Source organism: Populus alba, chromosome 17 (assembly GCF_005239225.2).
Source record: "Populus alba chromosome 17, ASM523922v2, whole genome shotgun sequence".
Lineage (NCBI taxonomy): Eukaryota > Viridiplantae > Streptophyta > Magnoliopsida > Malpighiales > Salicaceae > Populus > Populus alba.
The window spans coordinates 14470993-14483617 of NC_133300.1; the positions used below are offsets into that span (position 1 = coordinate 14470993).

General features: G+C 33.1%; 1 long non-coding RNA gene and 1 pseudogene across 1 annotated transcript in view; one reads left to right on the top strand and one right to left on the bottom strand.

Annotated features, from left to right (window-relative positions):
• Window positions 1-12625, bottom strand: part of LOC140954873 (uncharacterized) — an 85688-nt gene that overhangs the window by 45540 nt on the left and 27523 nt on the right. The window lies entirely within an intron of this gene.
• LOC118042739 (receptor-like protein kinase FERONIA) lies at window positions 9805-12094 on the top strand (annotated as a pseudogene).

A 12625-nucleotide genomic window follows, 5' to 3' on the forward strand; every position in this document is an offset into this window, starting at 1 on the left:
ACATGTAGACCATTCTCGACCTATTATCACCATAGCTTTATCTTCAAAATAGTTGATTTCTAGGAGTCGGTGTGAAGGAATTAGCTATAGGAACGATAAGTGTCTTGACAACCACCTTCAGTGAAACTGTTCTTCTTAGTCGGGTTAGCAATCTTACCTAACCCAATGGCTTGTTTAATCCTCTCAGCTATAATAACCAGGTCAGTGAAATGTTGTGCAGAGCTTCTAACCAAGTATTCAAAGTACGGAGCTTTAAATGTATTGGAAAATAAACTGATCATCTCTTTTTCCAACATGGGAGGATTAACTTGTGCAGCTACCTCACTCCATCTTCGGGCATATTCTCTTATGGACTCCTTGTTGTTCTTCTCCATAGCTTGCAAGCTTAACCGATCAGGGCCCACGTCTATATTGAACTTATATTGCCTCATGAAGGCATCAACTAAGTCCTTCCATTTTTTAACCTTGGTATTGTCCAACCGCATATACCAAGTGAGGGCAGCGTCACTCAAACTGTCTTGGAAGAAATGAATCAGCAATTTTTCATCACCAACCACCTCAGCCATTTTGTTGCAGTATGCTTTGAGATGAGTTATAGGGCATTGAGTTCCCGTATATTTGACAAATTCTGGCACTCTAAACTTTTTGGGAATGACAACGTTGGGCACCAAACACATATTGACCACTTTCACCAGGTCACATAAATGGTTTCCCTCAACTGCCCTTATCCTCTTTTCTAGGGTAGTCCATTTTTCTAAACCCTCTTCTCTCACCATCTTGCCTTTTTGAGATTCTTTCTCTATAGAATCAATGGTAGACGAAATTATTGAGGGGTATGCTGGCTGGAAATGCATAGCTTGTTGAAATTTAGATGACACCCTATTTGCCCCCAGATTCTGTGGATCAAAATGAGTTACATGTATATCTTCAGGCTGAGCTATAAGTGTTGCTTTTCCGGATTTATCTCTCAAGGCCTGCTCGAGTAGACTAGTAAGCCTTGCGACTTCTTCCTTAAGATTGTCCACCTCTTTTTGATATTGGGCTTCCAACTGGGCTCTTTCTTCGTTTTCCATTTCTCTTTTCCTCGAACGAGTATTATAAATGAGTTTCAATGGGGGACCTATATTTCAACCTGCTAAATATAAATCATGCAATTATGCAAAAATGCTAAAGCAATAAAAAAAATAAAAAAAAATACGTATGAAATGCGAACTTGCCCTTCACAGGGTGAAAACCTAATTGGAAGATCCTAATTACTGAGTGCATCAAGGGGTTGGTCATTATCTAGTTTCAAAGGGTCTCTCGCATGCTCAGTGATCGTCCATGAAAGGTCAATATGAGGCTTACAAGTAGTGTGAAGATAGAGGTCCTGAGTAATATCAGTTTGGCATATCAACCACTTCCAAGTAAACAATCAAGCGAGAGTTGGATGGTTTCACGAGTCTTACCCAGGCTAAAGCCATTGGGGTACCGTTACTTTCCCACTTATCCTAGGTTGCAAAGTGTGTGCTCTCAAAGTGATGCATGGCAACATAAACAAGGATGCATGCTAAAGCAGTAAATGCAGGAAAAATAAACAAATAAACACAACAAAAAACAAATAAATAATAAAAAATAGCAATAATAAGACAAAAGACAAAGCTTAATCCTAAGTCCCCAGTGGAGTTGCCATTCTGTCGCACCCGACATCGCGGCGGCCCTAAAAAATAATTCTCTTGAATTAATTATGGAAAAAGAACAGATTCTGGCATCCGGTTCTTTTAGGAAAAAAATGTCTTGTTTGAGGAGTCGCCACCTAGTATTATGGTCACTAGGAACCCTAACTGGTCAACAGAGATTCTATGACTCGGGATTGGTTACGTAAAAGGGAAGATATTATCACTCCTTAAACGTTCTGCCTAAGGCAGACTGCATTGTTGGTTTTGTCTTAAATTGCTAAATATTTATTAATTTATGCTGTGATGATTTGTTTACAATATTCCTGACTCTGGCGCCAGTGAATATTCGAGCTCGAATAATTCCAACTCTGGCGTTGGTAAAAATTCATAGCTACGACAAAAATTAGATCAATATATTTTTTTATTCCCTACTCTAGCGCCAGTGAATAAATAAATAAAAATAAATTTATTTTTTACGCATGCACACTTTTTTTTATCTTTCTAGCTAAACAAAATAAAAATACAACGAATAAAAATAATATAAATTTAAACTGGTATTTTTATTCCTGACTCTGGCGTCAGTGAATAAACCAATAAATTTACATTATTTTTATTCATGCATACATATTTTTTATTTTTTTATTTTTCTGCTTTTTATTTTTTTATTTTTTTTATTTTTTGGGGCTGGGCTGGGCCGATCCCAGCCCATCATATATTTTATTTTTGGGTTGGGCCCAGCTCAGCCCATAGGGGGCTGGGCTGGACCCAGCTGGGCAAAGCACGCGTGAACTTGTTCACGCGTGCATGGGCACAGTGCGAAGGTAATTAATTACCTTCGCACAGTGCTAAATGCGCTGAAGATTCAAAAAGAATGAAAAGGAAAAGAAAGCTTACCGTGCTGCAGATTGCTCTTCTGGAGCGTTAGCGTTTTTTTTGGGCGAAGATCAGTGAAGGCGTTCCTCGCTGGAAAACTGGAATTCCTTCTACCCTTTGCTTTCCTGCCCTCTGCTTCTTCTTCTCTCGGTCGTTCGTCTCCCCTCTACTTCTGGTTGTCCGTTCGTTCTCCCCTGTGTTTTTTCGTTCTCTCTGTTCTGCGTGCGTTCTGTTCTTTGCTGCAAGTTACTCCGCCGGAGTGTTAACGTTTTGGTCTCAAATCAGTGGTGGCGCCCGTTGATATGAAACCGAAAACCCTCCTTCTACCTCTGCTTTCCTGCCCTCTGCTTCTTCTTTGCTCCTCTGTAAAATTCTCCCGTGCTCTGTTTTTCAAAATCCCTCTATTCTCCTTTGGTTTGTTTCGGTTTCAGTTGTTTTGAAGCCGGTACTGGTAAGGGGAAACGTTCACTTCTGGTATGGGATTAACAAAAAAACTTAGGAGTCCCTCTGGTCTATTTGGGTCGATCTCGTTTCAGGTTTTTGTTCGTCCCTCTCTCTCTCTCTAACTCTCCAACCCCAGCCCCTTGCTCTCGGTGTTGCTCGGTTTATATAAGCTTCTACGGGTGGTAACGGGCGGTAGGCTGAGGGTAGATAGACCACCATTAAGGCAGCCATAACTGAAGCCAACGGACGGCCATTACTGCTGCAACGTTCTGCCTCCTTTACTGCGGCAACGGCTACTGGCTTAAAGGAAGAAGAAGAACAGCTGACAACGTCTTCAAAACGACGCCGTTTGGGAGATAAAAACGGCCATTTTACGTTTTAGCCCATGCAGTTTTAAAATTCTTATACTTTAGCCCCTGGTCTAAACTGTAATTGGCCCCCTGCATTTGAGCGCCTTTTCCAATGTGATCCTTGGATTTTAATTACGCAATTTGAGCCCCAAACGTTAATATTTCTTCAATTAAGTCCCTGATTTCATTAATTTAATTAAATCCAAGTCCAATTAAGTCTAAAACTTACCAATTCTCCAATTAAGCCCCTAATTGGATTAATTAAATTAATTCCAAGCTTAATTAAGTCTCAAAACTTATCAATTCTCCAATTAAATCCTCGATTGGATGAATTAAATTAATTTCAAGCTTAATTAAATCTCAAAACTTATCAATTCTCCAATTAAACCCTTAATTGGATTAATTAAATTAATTCCAAGCTTAATTAAATTAATTCCAAGCTTAATTAAGTCTAAAAACTTATCAATTCTCCAATTAAATCCTCGATTGGATGAATTAAATTAATTTCAAGCTTAATTAAATCTCAAAACTTATCAATTCTCCAATTAAACCCTTAATTGGATTAATTAAATTAATTCCAAGCTTAATTAAATTAATTTCAAAGTTTAATTAAACCCCAAAACTTTCAATCATTTTGCCATTAACCCAAATTTTAATTCATCTTTCATTTATTTCATTTTACTTATTTTTTCATCATTATTATTTTTTCATCATCATTTTTTTTTATCATTTTCAGTAAATAAAATAATAATAATAATTAGAATAAAATGGTCAAAAATTGGGTTATAACACACGTAATCTTTATAGATTAGATCTCTATTTAATTGTATAAAATTTTCATTTAATTGTATAATATCTTTATCTCAATACTCAGAACCTTTAATTACTATAAGCTCAACTATATCAATAGTTTGAATCATTCTTTGCATATTACTGATAAATTTCATTTTCTCTATATATCTTTTTTTTACAACTCCTAGCCAAAAAAAAAAAAAAGAGTTTGTGTTGTCAAGGAAAAATTCTCTATATAATCTTTACTAGAATTTTGAATTTTTTGTTGTGTAGATAAATGACATCAAACTTACTTTTAGACTTCAATAATCTCTCTCTCTCTCTCTCTCTCTCTCTATATATATATATATATATATATATATATATATGTCTGTGTGTGTGTGTTGAAAAATAAAAGAATTTGGTCGCATGATGATAACCTAAGTTAAGTCAGGTTAACTTGGCTAACCTATTATCCATTATAAAATAGTAGGATAATTTTATAGAAAAAAAAAAAGAAAAAAAAAAACTCAAAACTCAATAACCTAATGTCAAAAGATGAAACTAGAAAAATAAAATTCAAAAGTAGAAACATCAAAGGAAAAACATGAGTCAGCTCGGGCTCACCCAACTACTCGTTACCCTCGATATGAGATAGAAATAAAAAATAGTTTTTTTTTAAGACTTAAAAAAATATCGAAGTTAAATCAATAAATAAAAAGTTAAGAAAACAATTAAGTCCACCCGGGTTAACTTGACTAGCTCGTGACTCGAATCAACCTCATATAAAGGAAAGTGGAAAAAATCACTAAGATCATGGACCAACAATCTAATGTTAAAGAATTAAATTGAAACAAAAAATCATTTAAAAAAAATGTGTGAAAACAATTGAGTTAGTTGAAGTTCGCTTAGCTAACTCGCAACCTACAATGTGATCTGTATAAAAAAAATTATTTAAAATAAAAAGGACCTAGAAAAAAGACCAAAGTAAAATAAAAGGAATATTGAAAAACTTAAAGTCAAACCGAGTTAACTTGACAAACCTGTGACTCAGGATAATCCCATTAAAAAATGAAAAAAATCACAAAACTTAAGGCCCAATAATGTAATTTCAAATGATGAAATAAAAAATAAAATTTGAAAAACCATAAAAAAAATCAAAGACTCGTGATATGAGATCGAAATAAACCCACATAAAAGAATGTGGAAAAAATCATGAAGCTCAAAATCCAATGGCTTAATATCAAATAATGAAATAAAAAAAAAAACTTGAATGAACCTGGTTCACCCAACAAATCTATGATCTAGGATAAGACAAAAAAAGAAAAGTGAAAAAAATCATGAAACTCAAGGCCTAATAACCTAAAGTTAAATGATAAAATTGAAAAAATAATCAATTTTAAAAAAAGAGAATAGAGAAACAAAATTAAATTTGGGCTAATCCGCGAAACTAGTGACTTGTGTCATGAGATCAAGATTAAAACATAGAAGACAAACTCTAAAAAAATACTAAGCAAAATTACTAATAATAAAAAAATTAGATAAACAAAACAAATAGTAATAAAGAAAATGAAAACCAAATTTGACATAAAAATTAAATGAAAAAAATAACGAGGGACTAGATTGAAAATTAAAATAAAATAAGAAAATGATGAAAAAAACAATCCAAGAATGAAGACCAAATTTGGATATAAAAATAAAATAAAATAAAATGATGAGGGATAAAATTAAAAAAAAATAGTAATTAAAAGAATGAGAACCAAACTGATTAAAAAATTAAATAAAATAAAATATTTATGGATAAAATTGAAAAAAATAAAACTAAAAAAAACATTAATAAAAAAATAAATAGAAATAAAAAAAATAATAACTAAAATTAATAGAAATACAACCTGATATGAGAATAAATATTGTTGATGGTTTAGGAATAAGTCTTGATAAATGGAAGTGATGATGTAGAAATAGCTTTATTGATGATACGAGAATAAATATTGTTGATGGTTTCAAATAGAAGTATATATTGCTATTACTTCTATTATTCTAAAAACAAATTCTAAATATTGAAACTTTAACACGGAATTTTTTTTTAAAGATATAAAAAAATAATTTAAAATAAAAAAAAAATTATTATTTTTTCAAAAAAAACCTCTTAAAGCTGTGCACATGCTTGAAGCGCAGATTGAAGACGTCTTTTGGACATGTACCTCATGCGCCCAATAACATATTTAAAAGGTTTTCAACTCAATTGATATGATCTTTATGTGCATTATATGCATAAAAGATGATTTATTAAGGCTAATACGGGATATGGAATATTTTATTAGTTTTTTAGTTATTTTCATTGTAAATTATTATTATTATTATTATTATTATTATTATTATGGGATTAAGAATGACAAATATACTAATAGTATCATAATTTATTTTCATATAAAAAGTCATAAGGAACCGATTTGGTCATTAATGAAGCTAGCTCTAAGTTAACCATTTCTTGTGTGCATAGAAATATAAACAAGCCAGCAAATAAAAGGCCAATCGCTATGAGGAAACCGGGTGGCTATTTTAACTTATAGGTGTCATATCTCTTGCATGCTATTTGCTTATAATTTGTAGTTTTATATTTTGTTTGGTATTGTAAGTATTAGGTTTCGGATCTTAAACCAATGATAGGTTTTTCTAATTTTTTTATTTATTTTTATTAAATTATTTTTTTCTATTTTATTTTGTTTGTGCCACTAAAAAATTTTGCGTGTATACTATTTCCAATTGATGTTAATTTTAATGGAAGTATACTATTTTTATAATAAAATAAATATTCATGTGTATCGAATGAATAATTATAGATAATAAAAACTGTACCAAATATTAGGATAAAAAAAATAAAGAATTTCATCCTTTAATAATGTAAGAATATTAAAATACAAGTTGGAATAAAATTAAACATGGCCTAAGGTCATTTAAGAGGAGGTATACGAGTGATTCTTCCCTTCCTTAACAGTGTCCACCTTCCTCTTTCTTGCATTTTCTTCATCAAACCTCTTGCATGTCCCTAAAAAATGATGGTTGAAAGAATAATAAGTGAGTGTGACTGTGTGAGGATGGAAACCAACATTTAGAGGTGTAGACATAGAGAGAAGTTCGGTTAGAGAAGAAACAATTGGAAGAGAACCAAGTTAAGAAGAGTAAGAAGAAGAATAAATCGTTAAAGAAACATCCTTAAATCTTGTTCAAATTCAAGTGGTAAGAAAATCTTTCTTGTTTTCATCTTTGTTTTGATTGAATATTGTTGGAAGGGATGAAACCCCCTTAAATGTGAAGAACTAGGGGTTTTTTTGTATATGCTGATTTATGGAATCTAATGAAACAAATAGAAGTAATTAGCAAAGGAACAAAAACTCAAGTGAATAACAAAGAAAATTAAAGTATATCAAGAGGAAACCTAAACATAGGGTCGGCCACCTTTGAGCATGAAGGAGGAATAGAAATTGAATTGTAATCTTCAATGTTTAGAGCTTGAACTAGCACTCTCAAGAGAAATAAATGATTAAAAATGAATTTTCCAAGGTGTTATGTATTCTTGGATCTTGAGCTTACATATTTTAAACGTGAGATTATGGTGAGAAAATGAAGTGCTTGGAATGAAAGAACTTGGAAGAAATTGAACTTGGTGATTCCAAAGGAAAATTTCTTGATTTAGGAATAACTCTTGATAAATAAAAGTGATGATGTAGAAATAGCTTACTGATGATATGAGAATAAATATTGTTGATGGTTTCAAATAGAAGTATGTAAGCATATGAATATGTGTATTTGCTTGGAAGAAGAATTTATTAATGGTGAATAGAGGGAAGAGATTGAAGAAAAACCTTAGTGCTTTACCTTAGACATGTTTCGGTCAAAATGAAGTTAAGAAAGATGAGATTTAAAGAGTTGGATAGGTATAGCAACCATAGTATTAATTAAAGGAACTAATTAAGGGTAAAGAGAATGCATTGTTGTATGGGTAGATGATGTGAAATAAGACAAGTCATTTTAAGAGGAAGTTTTAACCAAATAAGGGCTTTGTTTTGGATTAGACTAATCAAATGAGTAGATCTATGTCATGTTATTGATACAATGAGAGACAAGAAAATTGATGAGAAAAGAAAAAACGAACACCCTCTTTTTTATTAGATGAGGTTCGGCCAAATGAACACCAAAAGGAGGAAGAAGACAGAATTTAAATTGATGTATGATTTTGTATAAGGAAATGTATTATTGTGATTGTTAAGAATAAATTATGGAAAAAAAATCCAATGGCATTGGTACGTATGTTAGTGGTTATGAAATGACATGAGAATATTGAACATGAAAAGAATTGTTGTGTTTCTTACCATGGTTTGGAATTTAAGTTTAGATTGAGAGTTGAATAATATTTTCATAAAAAATCAAATTATATGTGATGAGTTACTCCTATGACATAAGAGAGGTCGCGAGTTCAGTATAACAATAAGGAGTTTTCACTCTAGTACATACTTCAGTTAGGTGCATTATATTTTTGTTAATTAATCATGTCAAATTCTTAATAATACGATGTTATAATTTCTTTGATTTTATCATAAGTTCTTAATAGATTGATTGTGAAAAACTAAAAAAGATGTGTGATTGACTAGTTTTCATAATAAAGATTAGTGATGCTGGTATATTTAACTATAGAAAAACTAAATTGATTGGTTTCTGAAATGAAAATTAATAACATCAATATATTTGATGATCGAGAAAAATTAAATTAACTAGTTCTAATGATGAAACGAGTAGTTATTGTCAAATGAAAAAATTAAATTGAATCGACTACTTTCAAGATTGGAAACAAATAGTGTTAATATGTTTGACGATCAACAAAATTAAAGATAATTGGGAATAAAAAATTAATAAATTAATCAAGATTAAATAGTTCTTATGAAATCATTGAGAATTACTATGTTGAAAGGATTTTTATCCTTAATCTTAAATAACATACAAAATTGTTGGATTCATTATTCTATAATTTAATTACATCTTGTATAGTAAATATGTTTTCAGGCTCATCTTTTGTTTATGTAATATAATGACATTGGAATAGACACAATTGTTTGTGCATGTAACTGAATTTCTAGTAGTTCTTAATCTACGATAATATTAGGAACCTTATCCTTGTCCTGTAAAACGTTGGATGTTCTCTTTAATGTACATGTGAACTTAATCTTCTAAATTATTGTAATTTTTGTCTACTATGACTTGTGTTATATACATAAAGTATTCGACATGCATTCTAAAGCTAAATTAATGTTGAAAGGAAGTATAATGATTGATAAATGCATTGCGAATTGCGATGATTGATAACTTTATACGGACTAAATTCAAAAGAAACCGTATTAAATTTTCAATAGACTATATATATATATATATCAAACAAATAATAGGATTATAGGAGAGCTTTCATGTATGAGACGTTGCCGTGTTGGTCTTGGTCTTGACTTTTCAACTTGTAATTAAATATATTGATGGGAGAGTTTATATTGGTGTTGACCAAAGAGAAATGAAGAAAGCAATAATAATAATAATAAATGAGTGATTAAGAGAAAAATTAGAATCAGTCAACTCCACTTAAATTTACACCTCTCTGCATATAATTAAAAGTAGCTTCTCCTCTCGATTTGTTCATCTCTCCTCCTCTGGCCAAAAACAAAATGAGGAGCAGCAGCAGCAAATATCTCTCTCTCACAAACTTAACTTTATTAACACCTCTGCACTGCACCTCTCCTTCCTGTTCCTCCATCTCACCATCCTTGTAACCGGGGATTTACCACCACCTTACGTCCCTCTCGATAGCATAGCGCTTGATTGTGGTTCATCCTACGACAGTTCTGGAAACGGTAGGCACTGGACTGCAGACATCAACTCAAAAGTGGCCCTTCTAGATCAAGACAGCTCCTTAACAAATCCCACAGAAAAAGTTGCCTCCACTAGCTTTGTACCTTATTATGCTGCTCGCGTCTCTCTCTCCCAATTCACCTACACGTTTCGTGTCAATACAACGGGACCTAAGTTTGTTCGCCTCCATTTTAATCCTGCTTCTTTCACTGGTTTCAACAGGTCTAAAGCATCTTTTTCTGTCACATCCGGTCGCTATACCTTACTTAGCAACTTCAGTGGCATCCATTACACTGACCCTCGTGGTGAACAAGGAGGTTACGCCAGAGAATTCATCTTAAATGTTGAAGATGAGCAGAAAAATCTGAGCATAACGTTCACGCCGAGCCCTCATGTAGCTGATGCATATGCTTTCATCAACGGGATTGAAATCGTATCCATGCCCACCAATCTTTATTACACTGCAGGAGATGACCGAGGGATGTATGGTTTTGACCAGGAGGCCTATCTTCCCCTTCAAAATGAAACTGCTTTAGAGATCATGTACCGAGTAAATGTGGCTGGGAAAGAGATCACACCGCCCGACGACAATGGCATGTTTCGAAGTTGGTTAAACGATGTCGATTACTTGACGGATGCTCGACCAAGCGCTTTTCAATATAATGACACTATTCAACTTCAGTATAATAACCACACTCGCTATGCTGCACCTGACGTACTCTATCGAACTGGGAGGACCATGGGACCCAATTCTACTGTAAATGATAAATACAATATGACTTGGGAATTTCCGGTCCACTCCAGATTCACCTATCTTGTTAGGCTTCATTTCTCTCAGTTTATGCCGAATGTATTGCGGGAAGGCGATCTAATCTTTCAAATATATATCGCTAATCAAACTGCCGAGCCTTACGCAGATATAATTTCTTGGGCTGATGGAAATGGGGTTCCCATATACAAAGATTACGTAGTGATGATGCATGCCCGAGGAATCGAGGAGGTACGGAATTTGTCGATTGCATTGCACCCTAGTCCACAGTCATTTACTTTCTCTGATGCAATGTTGAATGGAGTTGAAATCATCAAATTGAGCAAATCAGACAGTCTTTCCGGACCAAATCCTGGTGTATATCAGGATAGACCCATTAGTAATACTCCTCCTAGCCCGACATCAATAAAGCCAAATCATGGTCTAAGAAGAACAGTCGCCATTATTGGTGCTGCTGTTTCGGGCATTGTTGTCGTCTCTGTCCTATTTTTCTTGATTTTCTGGAAAAGAGTCCAAAAACTCAAGGACTTGGTTTCTGGTGATGCAGCTTCAAACTTAAGCCCTCTTGTTTCCTCTTCAAGAAAGTCAACAAAGACCCATAGGCCATCTCTACCTTCTGATCGATGCTACCGTTTCTCGCTAGTTGAGATCATAGCAGCTACAAATAACTTCGACAATTCATTCATTATTGGTGTTGGTGGCTTTGGTAACGTGTACAAAGGATTATTTGATGGTGGAGTCAATCGTGCTGCGATCAAGCGATTGAATCCAAGTTCACGGCAGGGTGCAACCGAGTTCAGGACAGAGATTGAGATGCTCTCCCAGCTTAGATTCCGCCATTTGGTTTCTCTAATTGGTTACTGTAATGAGAATAATGAGATGATCCTGGTGTATGATTATATGGCTCGGGGGACGCTTCGTGATCATCTCTACAGAACTGATAATCCTCCACTTTCATGGACTCAGCGCCTAGAGATTTGCATCGGTGCTGCCCGTGGGTTGCATTACCTTCACACAGGTGCCAAGAACACTGTCATTCATCGTGATGTGAAGACAACAAATATCTTGCTGGATGAGAAATGGGTGGCCAAAGTTTCGGATTTCGGATTGTCCAAAACAGGCCCTACGAGCACATCGAAGGGCCACGTGAGCACCGTTGTGAAAGGTAGCATAGGGTACTTGGATCCCGAATATTGTCAACGCCAGCAATTGACAGAAAAATCTGATGTCTATTCATTTGGGGTTGTGTTGTTCGAGGTATTGTGTGTTCGAGGTATTGTGTGTTCAAAAATCTGATGGAAATTTTGATGGAAAAAAATAGGTTAATTTTTTTTTTATGCTTTTTCTGTAAGTAAATCAATCGGTAAAATTATTATTGATAGATCATAAATTAACGACTAGAGTTTTTTTGACCGATTATTTCTATTTGTGTTGATAGACTGTGAGTATAAATATCAATATAAAATTTCATTAATAAATCTAAAAATTCTAGTAGTGTTATAATTAATTACTAATTATAAAAACAAGGCTTCTTATTATTGATAATTGATACTTGAAGATTTTAGCTTATAATACTATCATCTTATGAATTATAAAAAAAATATGAAAGACTAAAAATATTGATTGAATTAAAAATTATCATGTGATATTGTAGAGAAATAAGAAAAAAATATTAAATAAGAATTACAACGTTACCAAATTATCATGTGATATTGTATAGAAATAAGAAAAAAAATATTAATTAAAAATTACAACGTGAATTTACTAGTTATATCTAAATTTATGAAAATCAAAAAAAAAAAAAAAAGGTCCACATGTTAAGGACGAAAAATCTGACGTTTCATTTCCTGCAGAACGTTACCAATATA